The sequence below is a fragment of the Carettochelys insculpta genome, chromosome 28, assembly GCF_033958435.1.
Source record: "Carettochelys insculpta isolate YL-2023 chromosome 28, ASM3395843v1, whole genome shotgun sequence".
In the NCBI taxonomy this organism is placed as follows: Eukaryota; Metazoa; Chordata; order Testudines; family Carettochelyidae; genus Carettochelys; species Carettochelys insculpta.
The window spans coordinates 5202636-5221540 of NC_134164.1; the positions used below are offsets into that span (position 1 = coordinate 5202636).

The following is an 18905-nucleotide window of genomic DNA, read 5'->3' on the forward strand; positions in this document are numbered from 1 at the left end:
CAGAGCACCAAGGTGACCGCCGGCCCCCAAGCATGCACGCGTCCTTTGAGAGCGTGACACATGGCAGCCTCCCACGCCCTGCCGTGAGCTAATTACTAGCATCGGTTGGGCTGAAGGAGGGCACTGCAGAAGTTTCCATTTTTGGATCCTAATTATTCCCTCGCCCTGGCAGCCCAAGCTGTCACGCCACATGGGCTCTCCCAAGCCTGTGAACGTATTTTTGCTGCCAGACCCGTAAGATGAAGGAAAGTTGCTACCCTTCCCCCTATGCTCTCGTCCCAGGTTAGGAACCCTGAAGCCACCCCAGTATTGCCTCCGGACTGGGGTGGCAACACAGTGCTCCCAACCTTAAGAGCTGGCAGGGACTGCTCTCGCTTGGTGTAATTATGCGAGCATAGGCCATTATTAAGAGCAAAACAAAGGCTCTGGTAATTACTACATCAGAATAACTAGAGGCAAAATTACATTAAACGTTGTTTGCTTCTGTGTCAGGCTCTTTCCCCGCCCCTTGACCTGCTTTCCTATTTCCAAGATGTTTGGGAAAGCAATTGGTTTATACTAAGGCTGGAAAGAATCCCTGGATGCAAACCGACTCTTCCAAGCCAGTCAGCTGCACTCAGGGCCTTACCGACATCCTTGAGAACCAACAACCGTGGGGCCCACCCTTCGGCATTTTAGTGGCGAGACTAGTTAGGCCCCAAGGGGAGCCCTGCCTAATCCCCGGGAGCAGACCCGACACCCCAGGAGGAAATGCACAAAATCCCCATCATGCTGGGGGTGAGAAGGCAGCTCAAGCAGGGACTGCCTGTGACTACGTAAACCTCTTGCAACCTGCCTCTGCCCCAGTTACACGGAGTCCTGGTGATACAGACCGTGGGTTTTGTTGCACAAGAACAGACAAAACACACTTGGCATCCACACCTACTATGCTGCTAAAAGTGCTGCACCAGGGCATTCTGGGCAAGCGCGGCTGGCTACACCCAGCAGACCAGAGCCGCCCCATGCGCTGCTGCTGCTGCTCAAGTCCTGTCCTGCCATGGAGAGCAGGTGGGAGAATGGGACAAAGCAATCACACAAGTGGGGAGGGGCTGTGCACCTCCCCGGAGGTGGAAAGAAACACGCCCGACCAGCTGCAGCAAGGCAGCCGCCTTGCCTGCGCAGGCCATTGACTTCTAGTCTCAGGGTGGGCTACTGCCGGAGCCCCCAAAGCTTGTTCTTGCCAAAGTCTGGAAACTTGCAGAGCTGTCCTACAGCAGCACCGGGCTTCCCCAACCACGATCAAAGCCCCACAGCGCCAGGCGCTGCACAGACACAGGAAAGGCCCCCTGCCCCCGAGAAGCCTAAACCCCAAGCAGAAACCATCCCAGGGAAGACCCACCCCCATGCAGAGTCGGGGAGCAGATGCAGATCAAGCGGCACTTAGCCAAACCCTACCTATGGGAGCTTGGGCAGAGGCAGGAAATAAAATCGGGGCTCAGAAGTGCCAGTTCAGCCCCCTTACCCCCAAAGCCACCCTTCTCCTTGGAGCCGCGCAGAAAGGCTCAGGCTACCTGTGTCACAGGAAAAGGCCAGGGCTGAACCCCAAAAGAAGAGATTAGGGAGGTGAGTGGTTTACAGAACACAGCATGGCTAACAGTCCCAGGAGATGCACAATAGGCTGGGCATTTCACTCAGGGTCTGCGAAGTCGCATTTAGCCCTGGGCAGGATCAGAACAAGCCATCTCTGTTCTCAGCTAGGAAAGGCATTTGATTTTACAACTTCAGGCAGGGTGTGTGTGTGTGTGTGTGTGTGTGTGTGTGTGTGTGTGTGTGTGTGTGTGTGTGTGTGTGTGTGTGTGTGTGTGTGTGTGTGTGTGTGTGTGTGTGTGTGTGTGTGTTTTCCTGGTGGCAAAAGCTGGGGGGGGTGGGGGGGAAGAGATGGAGCTTCTGGGGCAGGAAATCACCATTGGCGCTACACCGCGGGGCTCAGCTTCCTTCCCACTGTTCCCATATCCTGGAACGTCATCAGCAGCAGCTCTCAGCTGTCACCAGTGAGCTTTATCAGAAGGAAACAAGCGACTGCACTTGGCTCAGTGTTTGACACCATGCTGACAGACCCGCTACAAACCTGAGATGAGTTCTGCGGAGACGGCATTCCTCTCCGTTGTTACGGTCAAAAGGGTGCATCTTTTTATGTCTCCCTCGGCATTAACAGATGCAGCCACCCTAACATGTGATAAAACATGCTCCCGCCATGGTCTGGTGAGGGCACCCAGCTGACACCTACCCCAGGCAGACCTGCCCTTCACTGCTGAGCAGAGATATTTTCCCCCAGCTGCACCATCCCCACCTGCCCTCCTGACACTGCTCTCCTCAGTGAGCCAGGCTGCCCACCCAAGCCAGAGGCTGCCCTCTGCTCACCATTGACAAGCTCAGTAAGTTATCACAGAGCTCTAAGCTTGCTCATGCTGAAGGTGAAAACGTGACACAAAAAGGTATCTCAAGCTCAAAGCACCTACACGGACATGCTCATTGCAGTACCAGAGATCGTGCCACAGCTCTCTGCAGGGCCCTGGCAGAGGTCAGCTCTTCAAGGTCTTCTGTGGATACAAGCTCCTCATGGCGTTAGTGCCAAACAAGCACCCCCATGCATGCAGCAGGCTGTCCTCTCCACAGCTGTACCCTTTGAGCTTCAGATGCCAGGAAGAGGCACCAGTAGGGTGATGACTCAATAATGGAGATTTTTAGTAAAAGTCACGGACTGGTCATGGGCAAACAAACAATACATCCCATCCCGTCTATGACTTCTACAAACACCCCCCCGAGCAAATCTCAGAGTGGGAGGCTGGCACCAGCATGCGGGGGGAAGCCCGAGTGGGCCAGCCACTGCTCCATGCATCACCGCCAGGTGGTGCTGAGGTTCCCGAGGGTCAGCTGCCCCTGACTCCAGATTAGCAACGGATGCAGCTAGACTTGGAGCTGGGGCCACTCCAACATTGCCAGGGTGGTGTGACTGTCCCCGAGGGCTGCCTCCCCAGAGCCAGCTGCAAGAGCAGCCTCAAGGTAAGCCACAGAGGTGGTAGAAGTCTGATTCCCCAACTTCTGCAACCTCCCTGACAAACAAGGAGCTCTAATAATCAGTTGCACTGGTCCCTTCTAGTGGGGAGTTGCAAAAACCTGGGGTTAGGCACAACGAGGGTGAGGGAGAAGGCATTTCCCAGGAAATCAATTTCATATACATAGTCCCCCCAAAAATTCTTCTTTGCTACAGTGTACAACAATCCTTTGAGCATCCAGGCCCAGAACAACAGAACCTTTGCAGTCAAAGCTTTTCAAGGGTACTGCAGAGAATTGCCGCAAACCGTCACACTTTCATTTCAGGAAACCGATATCAGGCGTCAGGAACAGACACACCGCATGCTCCAATTCTCTCATTAGTGCCAGTTTGTTCTTGTTGACAAGATCAGTGGGACAGATGAAGGAATCTGCCATTTACCAGTGAATAGGAGACCTTGGCATGCTTGCTTGAGCTGCCCGGGACTCTCAAAACAATACAATTAATCACAATAACTCCATCTGGAGAAGACAGATTTTATTACTTTAAAAAAAAAAAAAAAAAAACTATGAACAAATAGCTCCCTAAGAACACAATAATTGCAGGCTTTAAATTTAGGCTTTGAGGTTCTCACATTCTATTTTCAGCTCGGATAATAGCTAGAAAAAACACAGCACTTCTGCAGCACCATCCCTTATTTTCCAGCCAAGAAAGGACTTCAAGAGGGGAAAACAAAAGGGTTCGGGAGCTGCTGGGTCCTGACATAATTTCTACATTCAACCACATTGCATCTGTGGAGTTCAGAGGTTTCAGAAGAAATTACAACCAACACCAGTCAGCGCCCAGCCTGTCAGAGCAAGTTAATGGTTTGTCACTAGTGCCCCGCCTGCATGTCAGAGTGATTACCAGGAGGTTGTTTAAAGTGGCCAAAGGTCGTTTTACCACCGGGTAGGCATATCACTGCACGCATTGCATTTGCTTTAGAAAGTCAATGCCAAAAAGCAACAGCACTGGCTCCTTATTCCCAATCTCGCAGCTGCGGACAGATGCGACACCCCCCCGAAAGCCGAACAGCTACCTTTCGTCTCTCCTCTGCTAGCTAGGCCCTCTCCACAAAAGGAGGGTAGGGAAATGCATCACTTGGCTGGTAACCTGGTGTAGGAAACTGACAGATGTCAATCCTCATTAGGAATTTTAGCTTTTTCCAAAACAAAAGGAGCCTGCAAAGATTCAGAACAGCCACGCTCCTGTTAAGTCTCATGTGTCTTTAGCGCACTAGAAGAAACTTGAGCAGAGCTCGACCTTGCGAGCGTCACTGCATAGCCGAAGAGACCGATCTTTCTGGAGCTGGGGACACCAGCCCCGCCAGCATCTGCTGCTGAATGGCAGCAATAGCCTTCATCCGGAGAGCTCAAGATACTTTAAGGAGGAGGCAAAGATGGGAAACTGAGGCAGAGCAGAAGCAATTTGACCATTGTCAGAGCAGTCACACAACACCCCGGATTTTATTTTCAGTTCCGAGACCAGCAGCCTCCCACACAGGGCCACACACACTCAACATCTCAGGCTCAGTTGGACGTAGGGTCAGCATTTCTACTTCTACAGCTCTTCATAGGTAGAAGATGTTTATCAACCCAAATCACTTCACCCGATTGGTTTCTGCCCACTCCTGAGGCAGACGGACCAAGTCTCTTGCGCCACATTCTTAAAAGAACCTTGAGACGCATTTGGTTTAAGTAACAAGACACCAAAACTGAGTGTACTGGGGCCAGTGATGCAAACACATCTGTAGACAATAGCATCTGTATTCGAGTTTCAGATTGGATGCCCCTCCTCCTGCCCTTTCTGTAAAAATGATTTCAGAACAAAATGACTGAAGCATTATGAACTGCCTAAAGGCCTGACGGAATCCGCAGAAAAACTAATCAAGGATGGCAGATTTAGAAAGATATTTCAAACCTCCATCTAATTAGAAACATCTTTGCCTCTGACAACTGGCTCCTCAGCCTTGCAGTTTATGAAATATACATTATTCCTACACAAGAGAAGGGGGAGGTCTGCTTGTCAAGGAGATTTCAGAAAAGAGCGCAGCAATACTCTCCTAGGCTGTCCACTAAACTTCAAAGCTAGAACCGCGGTTGTCACTTACATGCTCGTTTCAAAAGAGCTCCGAGAGCTGAAAAGAAAATCCCTGCTCCGCAGACACAGGAGTGTTTTACCCTGTCAACAACTGTAGTACCAAAGTGGTTCAGCTGGGAGCACTAGGGCAGACCGAGCATAAACCCGTGGATTCAATTTGTGCCGCATCATTGATGTTTTACAGATTGATCGTACGTGATCCCCGTCTCAGAGATCCATAGGTATTAAGGTGACCAGCACGAGACAGACCCAGACAAGAGAGCAGGAAAAGAACTCAGAAGCTCAGCTCTCTGGTCTTTCTGAAACAGCTCTGCAGGACAGAGCAGGGGGTGAGCAGACTTTTTATGTCGAGCCTCACTTTTCGTCTCTGCAATTTTAGTTTTGTGGCTATTATGAAAAAAAAATCCCTTTGGGTACATGTAAGGAAATAAGTCTGTAGAATGTAAACAAGTTATTAAATGGGACATAAATGTGAATACACAGACATAAAAACAGTCACATTTAATGAGATGGAGGAGCCTGAAACCCAGCAGCTGATCACGGTGTGCCCCACTTACGAAATGACATGCCCCTGAGGGGACCCACCTCCCACTTTGTGCACCCCAGGACAGAATGTATATTAGGAGCAGTTTCCAAGGAAAGAGACCGATAACACACATCACCCAGGTCCCCTAAAAAGCACTTACTGCCAATGCTTAGAGCCCTGCAAATCCACAGAGGAGATCTGCTTTATATCTGCGGATGTGGATTTAGTGCCCACCCCTGATTTATACCCACACATTTATGGACACAGACACAATTTTGTCCTGGCCGTGGGCTCTGCCTGGGCTTTCCGTCCACAGAATCCAAAGCACTTTTGGAAGGCAAATCAGTAGCTCCTTAAAACCATGCAAATGTAAAAGAGAGGGGAAAAGTTCAGTGACTACCCACTGTATCCCACAGGACAGCGGACTATCCACAGCCTCCATGTCCACCATTTAGTTCTTACTGATTTCGGGTACCGAGAGAACGAGAAGAAGGATTGTACAAACCCCAGTTCCATTCCAGGTATCAGCGTACGTGCCTAATCTGAAATGTTTCCCCAGCACTTGGATTCCAAAATGAACGTAACATTCAACTGAAGTCTGACAAGCTCACTAGAGCAGACAAGCTCCTGCCGAAAACATTTACATACTTAGATGGTATCAGTAAAACAGTCAGAGGCAGGACTTGCAGCTACCTGTGATGTGCTTTTCTGGTTACACACTACACCAGGGTCAGGAAGGAGCAGTTACTACAGCAAAGCAGGGCAGACTTTTCAGAAGCCTGTGAAGAAAGCCCCTCCCTTCATGAGAGCACAGTTTCTATAGACTATGTCCCAACCATTACACACCAAGAACCAATAAGGAAGCCAAACTAACCAACCAGATCTTCCCTATTTGCTAGGGAGGTGTCCCTGTGAGGACTTAATTTGACCAGCCAAATCGGGGGTGGTGGGGGACACCGATACTTGCAGCAGAGGGACCATTCCACAAATTTTGTTAGAGGTTGCGAGCCGGCTCTGGATTCCCCCGTTCCCAGAAGGGGCAAGACCTTGGGCAGGACTAGGGGCTGCAGAGACAGAGTATGTGCGAGTATGAAAGAGAAACGCTGTGTGAGAGAGACTGCAGCACGCATTTGGTCTGTCAGTTTACGTGACAGTGAGTGTGTGTGCTGGCAGCTGCTGGGTAAGTTTCTGCAAGAAGCCACCCGCTCCCTGCAAGGGAAATCTGTTCTTCTCTGTGGTCTCTCCCCATCCCCTGCTCTGCACTCTTCAGTGTGTCAGTGACCAGCCATGCATCAGACCAGGACAGCTCCCCGTGTGCCTCCCTCTCCCTGACCCCTGCTCTGCAGAGATGGGGTACACAGGCAGGGGAACCCCCTGACTTGAGCACTTTCCTCTCCTGAGCTCCATTCCCTCCGCCTCTGTGCAGCTAGCAGGAGAATCCTTGGAGCAGCTCGGCTACAGATGGAACAAGGCGAGGAGAGGGGTAGCCGAACACGTGCTTCTGGCTGCAAGTCTGCACGCTCTGCAGATCAGCTGGGCAGGCCAGAGAGAAATGCTTGGTGGGCAAAATCTGGCCTCCAGAGCTGATTTTGCCCACCCCTGAGTGTACACGTGCCAAACTAGGACCTGCCCTGTCCACATTGGGATTTCCACACGTTTGATGTACAGGTGAGGCAGTATTAAAATACTCCCCTTTTTCCTAGTATTGCTTAAACGAGCGCCAAGGAACTCGTGTCCTCTTTGCTGGGGCCCTGCCACCCTCCTTCCACTCCACATCCCCAGGGTTCCCGAAATACTTTGTACATGGTCTGGGCCATTCCTGCTGTGCAAACCGAGCACACTGTTAACACTGCTTTAGATCAGGATTTTAGGATTCCTTTGCCAAGTTTCCCCCCATTCTCCCGCTATCCCCTTAGTCACCTCCTCCAAAAGGCCTGCTACATGCGTCGTGTTGGATGGGCAGAGTAACTGCGAGGAACTTGGAGAATTGCCACCGGCTCCATGAAACTGCAGGGCTGTCAGCATTCTCCAACAGCCACATTTCTTCTCAGACATGAAGGAGAGAGAGTCAAAGGTCTCTCATCACATACCATAGGCGCACCTGGACTAACAGGAAAAAGCAGCACAGCCTTGTGAATCAGACACTAAACAGGAAGACAGAGACAGGAGTTATTTCCCAGCCTGTCACCTCTTAGCATGCACAACCTCTCAGGCACTTCCCACCACTCTGGTTTGAGTTTGTCTGGAGGAGAACATTGCACCAAATTAATTTCAAGTGAGATTTAAAATGATTATGTTACACGGCCACAAACCCCTTGATTGACATGTTTGGCTTAAGAGTTACAACTTTTAGTTTAAGCAATGAGAAGTCCTGTGGCACCTTATAGACGAACAGATTTTTTGGAGCACGAGCTTTCGTGGGCAAAGGCCCGCTTCGTCAGATGTGTCTGACAAAGCAGGTCTTTGCGCACCAAAGGCTACGCTCCAAAAAAATCTGTTAAGTCTAAAGAGTGTCTCAGGACTTCTCCTTGGTTTTGCGGATACAGACGAATACAGCTACCCCACTGAAATGTTTCGTTTAGCATACAATTAGGAATCAGTTGATGTGCAACAGAAATAAATGGATGCAAATGACTTATGTCTGCAACTTTTTAAGTGCAGAAAAGGCGTCAGTTTCTTTGTCTACCATATGGGGAAGCTGGTACTTATCTTCCTCTGTGTAATGCTTTAAGAGCTATTATAGAAGTGCCGTGGAAAACCCAAGTGTTTTCTGAAACTGATCCACAGCTGCAGTAAAAAAAGTCATATCCTACAGTGCACCAGAAGAAGAGAAGCTGAGAGACCAACTACAGAAGTCACAGAACTAAACTAGGTTGGAAAAGCCTCACAATCATGAAAACGAGGCTGATCCCAGCTCAGTTACCCGACTGTAAATTTGCGAGGGACGCTACCTAACGCAATTAGGATTTTACGCAGCACTACCAAGGGCAAATATGGCCTGAGACTAGAGAGGACATTATTCAAGAGCTGCAACTATAACAAAAATCAGAGAGGTAGCCGTGTTGTTGTTCTCAAAGATACGGACTAAGAAGTCCTGTGGCACCTTACAGACTAAAAGAAATTTTGGAGCATAAGCTTTTGTGGGCAAAGACCCACTTTGTCAGATGCATGAGATAATAACAAAAGAATCAGCTTCAGAGATGGTAGAAGCAAGGGACCTTTCTGATAAGGAGCTAGCACTGGGGAAGCTGTAACGGAAGACGAAGGTGTAGCTTCCTGACTGAAGTGGCCAGGAAATGGGAAGGTGTTTTCCTTCCTCCAAGCATTCCCCAAAAGGATGCTTGTGTGCAGCTGGCCATGCAGGTCTGCACTACTCGGACTGGCCATGTCCAAGTCGCCATTTAAGCAGCAGCAGAGTCAGGGTGTAAATGGAATTTCTGCTCCCCTAAGCTGGGAAGGAAGCATCCTTTTCCCTCAGCTGTGCAGGGTTACTAGCTGCTGGGGAGACTCCTCCCAGATAAGCACCATATTGCTTTGGTGGGCTCGGAGCCCAGGATACTTTGCAGAGATGGACTCAGGCTTACCAGCTGTTTTGAATTTCTTATTTTTACCACCACCCAGCCTGGACTGGAAGAGGTTAGAGAGCTTCAGAACTGCAACACTTCGCTACTAGCGTGGCCCAGGTTTGCGGTGACATTGGGAACTCTCAATCACCTCTGCGTTTTCATTAGAGCACGTTTTCTGTTTTTCCTGATACCCTAAGCACCTCCTCTCCAGCCTAGTAAGTTGCCTAGGTAAGTTTTCAGTAGGCACACAGCCCTGCTTCTAGAGGGCTAATGGATGAAAATGAAGTGGGGGGCAGGATGGGTGTTAAGCACTGTTCTTCTCAACTGACTGCTCCTTTGGGTATGGCTACGCAGCCAGCTGCAGCAAGCCATCCGGCTTGGGCTAACAGGGCGGTCAGCAGGACCCTGACAACAGCTGTGGTGGCTCAGAGCTAGCATTGAAGAACCAGTGCAAAACCAGCCTGCCCAGAGCTGTGTAGACAAATGCTCAGGACTAGTTGATTTCAGTAGCCCTGTTTCAAAGAAGCTGACTCGGGGAGGAAACGCCCATCATTCAAGGGTTGCCGAGACAATAGATGGTAAAAATCTATTGTTGTAGAGGGGTTTTGTGCCGAGACTCTGGCAAATCTGAGAGGGGAAGGTTACAAAGAGCCACCTTCATACATGCCATAATTCAAGTTGCATTTTTTAAATTAGTTCCTCTCAAAATGGCCCAAGCAATTTGTTCCCATTAACTCAGCCACCTAAAAGCCATAAAAAGACAATTCTGAAGTTGCAAACCACAAAAGAGCCACTGTAAACCACAAGCTTTTGCATTCCGATAGCTTAATGGACAGGCACACTGAAGCCAAATTTGCAGGAAAATGGGTATTTCCATGACTTCCATGGAACCCTTCCAAGCTGATGAATAGTTACAGATTTAGGATGGACAAAGACAGTTTAATTGGGTATTCTGGACTTTTATAGCCTACGTCAACAAACGTTAACAAAGAACACGAAAATGGACCTTTAAACCACTCCAAAGCCATTATCTGACAATGAATGGGTCTATTTGAGTATTTTGCCTCTATTACAAACAAGCACCTGGTCAAGTAACGGGGACCCCCACGTGCCAACCCCAGCGTGGAACACAACTGGAAAATAAAGGCTCCAGCCAATCACCAAGAAGATGGTTAAATCCCCCTAGAAACTTACATCGTGGTCGGTCCTGCCGTCGGGGCAGGGGACTGGACTCGATAGCCTCTCGAGGCCCCTTCCGGTCCTAGTGTTCTATGATTCTCTCTCTGATCAGCCCTGGGAAGACAGCTAGAAATTCTTCAACCCCAAACTCGCAGGTGACAAGTGAGCATGTTCAGGTGGCTACTTGGTGTTGGCACATCACTGCACCATGTCCTCCACACTCAGAGGTGGAGAAATGCTCAAGTCGGGACAGCAGTGCCCTGGAGACAGACTCTTTTGTGGGTTCATTAGAGAATCAAACTACACCTAAGCCATTAAGCCCTCAGGGTCACCCTCTCCAATGGGAAGAGGGCCAAGCAACCTTGTTGCTGGGTTCCAAACTCCACCTCCACGCTGGGATGGTGGGCTTTCATTAACAGGAGAAAGGACCCGATTGTGGGCGATGGCTTTGAAACTCTAGTTGAACAAATAACGTAGATGGAGCGCCAGTGGCCCCGAAGAGCAGCGATAGGTGTGCTGGAGCTGCAATCTGCTCTTAACGCCGCAGTGCAAGAATTACAAGTGTTACGGAGTCTTCACAGCTTAAGCAAAGGCTTTGTTTCAAGAGGAGCTTACGCCAGGTGCCCAGGGACAACGCTTTAGAGGCAGGGCACACAGGAAGAGCAGGATTTCCAAGGAGGATGGGGCAGAGAAAGCAGTAGAAAAGATGTGAATAGCTTCATTCAGCTGCAGACGGACAGTATCCAATGCTGGCAAGGCAAGAATCTTTGTTTTGTGATCAGAAAGGCAGGAGAAAAGAGGGACAGATTCGACTTGCTACAGGCCAAAGTGTTTGAAAAGGAAAGGGTCTCACACTCCCCCAAGGTGCTGCTACTTGTTTGGGCAAACGCCAAAGGAACTCAAGGACTCAGGGACATCTGTGGCTACGGCAGGGTGTTGGGGAAACTCCAGTTTGCAAACAGGTGCTTGCTTGTGGGAGTTTCAAGGAAAATCACCACAAGCGAGTAAGATCAGGCCTCTGTCTCCTTCCTGCTGGTCCTTCGTCCCTCTGCCCAGTCTTCAACCTCCCCAGCCTGGTCCCACTCTTCCAGCTCCAAAACTGGTGCACGTGAGGATAAGCCGCCATGGGAGCTCACCTACTGCGCTCCAGAGAAGGGAGCCGAGGGGAAACTGACACAGGAGGACAAGCGGCTCACCCAAGGTCACAGGGAGCATCTCAGAGCTGAGGAAAGAAGCCAGGAGTCCGGATTCTTATCCCACGCCCTGACCCTCAGAAGCTCACTAGTTCCCTGAAAGAACATGTCTCCTTTAATCATTCCAACAAGCAGGTGCAGAGTGGGCTAGAAACAGCTGACCTGCCACTTCATGTCTACAGCTCATGCTCTGCTCTTTAACTGGGACTGGCACCGCCAGGGGTGTTAAAGGCTTGATTTGAAAGCCCCCCTCCCCAGAACACCGAGTCCTCGCTGACGTCACCTCTGACATATTTTTAGAGACCTGTGGGAGTTAAGGCAAGCGGGCACGTCGGTTCCTTCAGGCAGAGATCAGCATGACTCATTGCAGAAGGTTCCCAAAACACCTCCCCAGTCAGTGAACACACCTAAATGTCTCCTCTTTCCAACATTAACAGTCCCACCACCCAGCCAGTGATGGAATACGCCCGTGGGGAACACACCCAGGTAAACACCTCCCTCCCTGAGAATTCGGAACATGGATGCAGTTTTTCCACTGGGGTGGATATCAGCCCAGAAGAGAACGTGCAAAGAACAGGTGCTGTGTGTTAAGAATGGCCACACTGGGTCAGAACAGCAGTATAGGGTGAAATGCAGTGAAGTAAGGAAACCAGCCAGAAAGGATAAGGAGAAATGGCTAGAAGAGCAATGTGAAGACAGAGCGGTATTACAGCGAATGTAAGACCAGGGAGGTGGATAAGACAATTAATAGGAAGTGGCAACCGAAGCAGATGGCGATCAAAGACGAGAACGAAGAAGTGCTCATGAACTGGGCAGCGATGGAGGAGATATTGCACTGATCTATACAAAGCACAGTTGGACCCGAGCGTCTCAGAGGGACTGACTGAAGCACTGAAAGAGATATCTCCACCAAGAGCAAGACTGATACTTCGAAGGAGGAAGTAGAAAAAGCAGTGAAACGACTATAGAACAACAAGAGCCCTGTAAATGATGAGATCATGGGAGACATGATCAAGTACGGTGGAGAAAGCATGATTCAGGAAATACACCAACTATGTAATACAGCGTGGAAAGAAGAGAAGGCGCCTAAGGAATAGGCGAGATCTGTGCTAATGACAATACCCAAGAAAGGAAGTACATTGGAGTGCAAGGACTACAGAACAAGTGCCCTAACAAGTCATCTAGGCAAGGTGCTGATGATGATACTGACAGAGACTAAGACCGCAGATAGAACAACATATAGCAGATGAGCAAGCAGGGTTCAGAAAAAGATAGAAGTACCATACAACAGATATTGGCACTAAGACCGATAGCGGAAAAAGCTCGACCAAAGAACAAGAACGTATACACTTGCTTCATCGATTTTCAAAAGACACTTGACAGTACAGATCAGAAAGTGACTTGGGCAGTGTTGGAGTCATATGGAGGGGACAGCAGACCGATACAGTTGTTGAAGGATATCAATGACAATGCGGAGGCAGCGGTGAGAACATATGGGGAATTGGGAACTTGGTTTAAAACAAGTAGAGGTACGAGACAAGGAGATCCAATATCACCAAGTATCTTCATCACACATCCAGAGAGAGCGATGGACAAGATCAAGGAAGAGGTAGAAGGGGTATCTGTGCATGGGAAAAGAATTAACAACTTGAGGTTTACGGATGATATAGTTATCTTTGAGGAAGATGAGGAGAAGCTAGCGAAAACGGTGCAGGTTCTAAACGAAGACAGGAACCGGTATGGACTGATTAGGAACATCGATAAAACAAAAGCAATGGTATTTGGAGATAAGGAAATAGGAAGGAAGATCAGTGTGGATGGTATTGAACAAGAAAATGTAGCGAAGTTCACATCTGGGAAGCAACAAAATGTATGATCTAGACTATAAGAAGGAAATAGCAACTATAATAGCGAAATAGCAAGAGCGAGTTTGAAGGCAAAGAATAAGATATGGAAAAGTAAAGCAATTAGCTTAAGAATGAAGCTGAGCGTCTTGAAAACATGAATTCAGCAGCATGTTGTACCAATGTGAGACATGGGTGACAACGAAAGATTCAAAGAGAAGAACACTGGCATTCGAGAGGAGTTGTTATAGAAAGATTCTGAGACTAGGATGGACGCAGAAGGTCACCAATGAGGAACTATGTAGGAAGATAGAACCAAAAGAGAACTCGCTGCAGAAGGTTATGAAACGGAAGCTACGACTATTTGGGCATATTTGCAGAATGGACAACGAATGAAATCAAGACCCTGGTATTCGGCATAATGGACGATTCAACGAGGAGAGGCAGACCCCACAGAGAATGGGTAGATAATACAGTAGATTGGTGCTGAGCTAGTCTACAGAAACCAAGCCACTCCACACCGCACAGGGAAAGATGGAAGGAAATAGTGAGTCAGACACCAAATGGTGCTAAGCCCAAGGTTATGGATGATCATGACGACGACACTGGGTCAGACCAAACGTCCACCTAGCCCAATCGCCTGTCTTCCGACAGTGCCCCATGCCAGTTACTCTACACTAAAGGAGTAATCTGAGGCCAGGTCTGCACGTGAAAGTTAAGTCCACTCACCTATGTCACTGGGGTGTGGCAAATCCACCCTGCTGAGAAATGCAGGTAAACCAGCCTAACTCCTCACATAGACACTTGTGGGAAGAGTTCTTCCAACTCTTAGGGAGGTGGATTAACTAACTGGACGGGAGAACCCTTCCTGTTGCTGTGGTGACTTGTCGCCCTCAGGAACTACAGCAGTGCAGCTGTAGCATTTCAGACTTTAAGAATGCAGGTGCATAGTCTACTCTTAAGCACAGCACCAAACATGCTCCCTGGACTCCCCTTCACGCAGCTCTCGCTGCTTGCACCATGTGGTTAAATATGCACCCTCCCTACTCAGCGCAAAGTACATCAAGGCGTTTCCACACACGCATATTCACACTGATTTCATGGTGTCATTTTTCAACTGACGTTCTCTTTTCAGGGTTCTTATACAAGAGCTTTTCCCAGGCAACTCCCAGCAAAACTTTGGCATTGTCTTTTCATCTTTGCTGTAAACTTAATTAAACTAATCAATTAGCTAATGCAATCCCAGGAGCCTGCCCTCTACTAGTGCCGGGGGAGGGGGAGGGTTCCCCCAAAGCCCTGCACCACAGCAGGCTGAACTTGCTCCAAATTTTACCCCACAGATTCCTTCCTTTCAAAGGCTTCCATTCTCTGTTTTTCACCTTCAACTCCCATCTGAGGTTTAAGTGTATTGTTTCCCTTCTTACCCTCACTCTCAAAATCCTCCCTTCTTCCACACTCTGCAATAGTAACTCATCCTCACTCCTGAGCAGTTCCTGGGAATAAAAAAAAAAAAAAAAAAAAGACACGAGATTTTTTGGGCTCTAAAGTTACTCTGCTCCAAAACGCTCCAGAATATAATGAACAGGCTCAAACTCTTAGGAATAGGGCCCCACCAAATTCACAGTTATGAAATATTCAGTTATGAAAAAATGAAATCTGGTCTCCCCTATATCACTGCCCTCAAGTTCTGTGGGGATACTGGAAGGTGCACTGCTTTCAAAGCCAGGTTCCTAGCCAGAAGCTGGCATGGTCTGACCACCTAACTCTGAAGGCAGCCCAGAAGCAAGGGTGACAATATGCAAGTTCCCTCCCATAATACCTTTGTGACCTCCTTTTCGGTTGGGAACCTCAGCTGGAGGCATGCTGCCCTTATGGGCTTTACACCTAGATATTTTTTAGCTTACGTATTCATGCTTTGTGACATAACAACACCATAAATTTAAGATTTAAAGATCTGCACCCAAGGACATTAATAATGCTGGGAGCGTGAAATGTACCAGACTCTGACTTTGGTAGGGACCAGCTGTAAAGGCCCAAAGGCAGCTTTGTAAAGTGGAACCCAAGCTGTGCAATGGGAGCACTGCAGAGACCATGCACCCCAACAGCCAATAAGGGGCACAAAGGAGATGAGACCAGCATGGTGGCCCATGCATTGTAGAGGCAGCCTGCTTACCGTAGGGTGGAGAAACACCACCTCCTAAAACTATCTCATCAACACAGCTGCATCTCCACCAGGGCGTGGCTCTTCCCAGGGCCCAACACACATTGACACACCAATATATTTTTTCCACATGCAGGCCAAGCCTATGCTGACAACTGCACAGCAAGCCATTTTGTTTCTCAATCGAAGTACCAACTTGCAATATCAAGTCATTACTGCTATAAGCCATGTAGGGGACTCCTATCAGACAATTTCACTGGAAAAAGCCCACACTATTCACTTGTGCAGGATATGCCTTCTGAAGATTTCAAAGGCCTGAGAGCCCAATGCACAAACCCTGCTTGCACAGGTGTTTTGCAAAACAAAAAAGCAGTCCAGTAGCACTTTAAAGACTAACCAAATAATTTATTAGGTGATGAGCTTTCCTGGGACAGACCCACTTCTTCAGATCATAGCCTTATGTTACTGAACGTGACCCAACAAAGCATGCAGCGATCATGAACACCTCGGAAAGCTAATATAGCAAACGCAAGCAGCAGCACTACAATTTCACCCTGAAAGCTGACCATATGTTGATCCGGTGCACTGCCCATTACACAGAGGAATGATTTCAAGTGCATGTCTCTGATGCCTCAGAAGGAAAGCGCCACCTGACAGCACAGGGACTCTAAACACTATTCTGCCCTTCCTAGCATAACTCTCCGGGAAGCAGCGACGGTTCTCTCCCGGAAAAGCCAGCCAAGGAGACAATTTGCAAAACTGGCACTCAGGGAATCGCTAGTCACAGCCAGACTGAAGCGAGAGACTAGGAAAGCCACCTTGCAAACTTTGGCAGAAAAGGAATCATTCCAAGGACCCGGCTCTCAGCGCATCTCTCAGGGACTTCTGTAATTCCCTCCCCAAGCTCATTTTGTGACCTTGATTTCCCGAAGGATAAAAACAGCCAACGAAGTCGGAAAACCCCAGTTTAACGCCCGGAGGCTTCTTTCGGTTTAGTGCACCGTGCAGACCTCTGGAGCAACGGCCCAGGGGACGAAAAGTTTCCCAGGCAGGGCCCGACTGCCCTTTGCAAAGCAGCGTAGCCCCGACAGCTCCCGCGGGGTGGGGAGGCCGTGGCAGTCAGACGGGAAATTTCACACCGATCGCGGGGGTGGGGGGGGGGAGTGGTTAACGCGGCGCCCATAAGTTGCTGGCCGGCAAACGGAGCGGGGGGGGGGGGGGGATCAGGGCCGGGGTGACACCCCATGACTGGGGGGGTCCCCACGAACCCCAACAGGGCGCAGCCGACCCGGACCCCCAGCGTGCAGCTGAGCCGCCCCCACCGCCCCACGTGCGGGACTCTGCCGGCCCGCGGTCGCCTCGCAGCGGCGGCCCCCAAACCGGAGCCGCCCCCCCCCCGAATTCGCAGAGGCCGCCCCGGCGCCCCCCACTCAAGGCGCCCCGCCCCCTCCGAGAGCCCCCTCCCCGCCCCCCACTCAGGGCGCCCCGCGCCACCGGCCTCACCTGCGCGCTCCCCGCTCCGCCCCGCACTGGCGGCCGCCCGTCCGCACCCTCCGAACAAAAGGCGAGCGCAGCCCTCGGCGCGGCCCCGCCCCCTGAGGTCCCCGTGGAGACAGGCACCGCCCGCTAGCCGCCGCCCGCTCATTGGCCCGCTCGCCCTTCCGTCACGGCAGCCCGGGCGTGGGCTGCGCCGCCACCTGGCGCTCTCGGCCGCTTGCCCATTGGCCGCCTCCCGAGCTGAGCCCGGCCGGGCCCGCGGTGCCGAAGCGGATTGGCGCTTGGCTGGGGAAGCTGGGACGCGATTGGACGGCCGGGATGGCGGTCACGGCGGGGACGGGCCAGTGGGCGGGAGAGGGTGTGTCCTTCTGGCCAGCGCCCACCTGGATGAGGTCATGCAGGTGTGGGAGGAGCCTGCGAAAGGGGAGGGAACGTGGGGGGTGGGGCAGGGGGAGCCACAGAGAGATCCAGGAGAACTGGGGGAACCCGGCGGAGCCAGGCAGGGGGACATCCCCCATGCAGCTGCCCCCACAACAGTTCCCTGCCCCCCAAACAAGCCCACTGTCCCAGTCCCTCCCCCACAAAGACGCACCCCAGTTATATCCAGCAGCCCCACTTCCCCATCAACAGCCCCACTCCGGGCGAAAGCCCCCCCCACCCCCCTACTCTCCCACCCCACACTCCCCGCTGCATGGGACGCCCAGTATCACAGAATCCTAGAACCGTTCATGACCTCGAGAGGTCACGAATCCGGCCCCTTGTCCTCTCATCAGGCCCAAGCACCGTCTCGACCAGGGGTGAGCAAACTTTTTCCCTCGGGCCCCACTTGTCGTCCCTGCAATTAGCAGCCCCCCCGGCCCCCGCAGCCCATCTGTCAGCCCAACCGATGGAAATTCCATTTACATTCACATGAAAAAAATCCTCGCTGCACATGTAAGAAAACAAGTCTGTAGAATGTAATAACTTATTCATCAGGCTATAAACGTGAGTACACGTACACAGCAACAGTCCCAGATTTCCGCATCTTTAAGGAGATGGATGAGCCTGAGACCCAGCAGTCAATCGTGCTGCGTCCCCCTTACAAAATGTCATGCCTCCCTGCTGGGTCCATCCTCTGCTTTGCACACTCCTGTTCTCGGGGAGGCCCAGTACTGAGTGAGTGTGTTGGTTATGTACCTCTGAGTGGCGGGAGCTGGGCGGGAGGGGTGGCAGTGGGGGACAGACTGTGTCTAAGTTAGGACTTGGAAAAGGAGCTCACAGTGGACAGCAGCTGTGGTTCCCTCCGGTTGGATGCTTGAGCGCAATGGGCCACGCCATGTTCAACACATCATCATCAATAACCGTGGGCTCAGCGCCCGTTGGTATCTGATGCCTCTCTCACTCTCTCCTTCCATCCTTCCTGATCCAGTGCAGAGTGGCTTAGTTTGTGCAGACTAGCTCAGCACCAATCTACCATGCTCAAAGCACCCCCCTTGCCTCCTCCATGGCAGGAGCCAGTTCCAAGCAGCCTTCTTTACTCAGACTCTCAATGGTGCGGATAGCTCCGATCAATAGGGATGACTTTCTGAGCTTCGTCCTCTCACACTGCCTCCCCTTCTGGCCCAGCACTATCCCCTAGTCCGAATGCAAGAACCTCCTCCTTTGCCTCCCTTCCTGCCTGCACCAGGCTGCTTGCGTCTTTCCATTTCTCTCCTGACTTCTGCAAAAACATTTGTTTCTCCTTCGCATCCCCCACAGCAAAAACCCAGACAGGAACAACTGGCTGC

General features: G+C 50.6%; 1 protein-coding gene across 2 annotated transcripts in view; it reads right to left on the reverse strand.

The window, feature by feature from the left end:
- Positions 1-17223, reverse strand: part of JUP (junction plakoglobin) — a 48539-nt gene extending 31316 nt beyond the window's left edge. The window contains exons 1-2 of one of the 2 annotated variants that reach the window (XM_074979302.1): positions 17146-17161; positions 14906-14974 (exon numbers count right to left, since the gene is read on the reverse strand). The gene's annotated coding sequence lies outside the window, so the exon portion shown is untranslated. Of the gene's footprint in view, positions 1-14905; positions 14975-17145 lie in introns of both variants that reach the window. The other variant, XM_074979303.1, reaches the window with a different exon arrangement.
- Positions 17224-18905: the final 1682 nt, after the last annotated feature.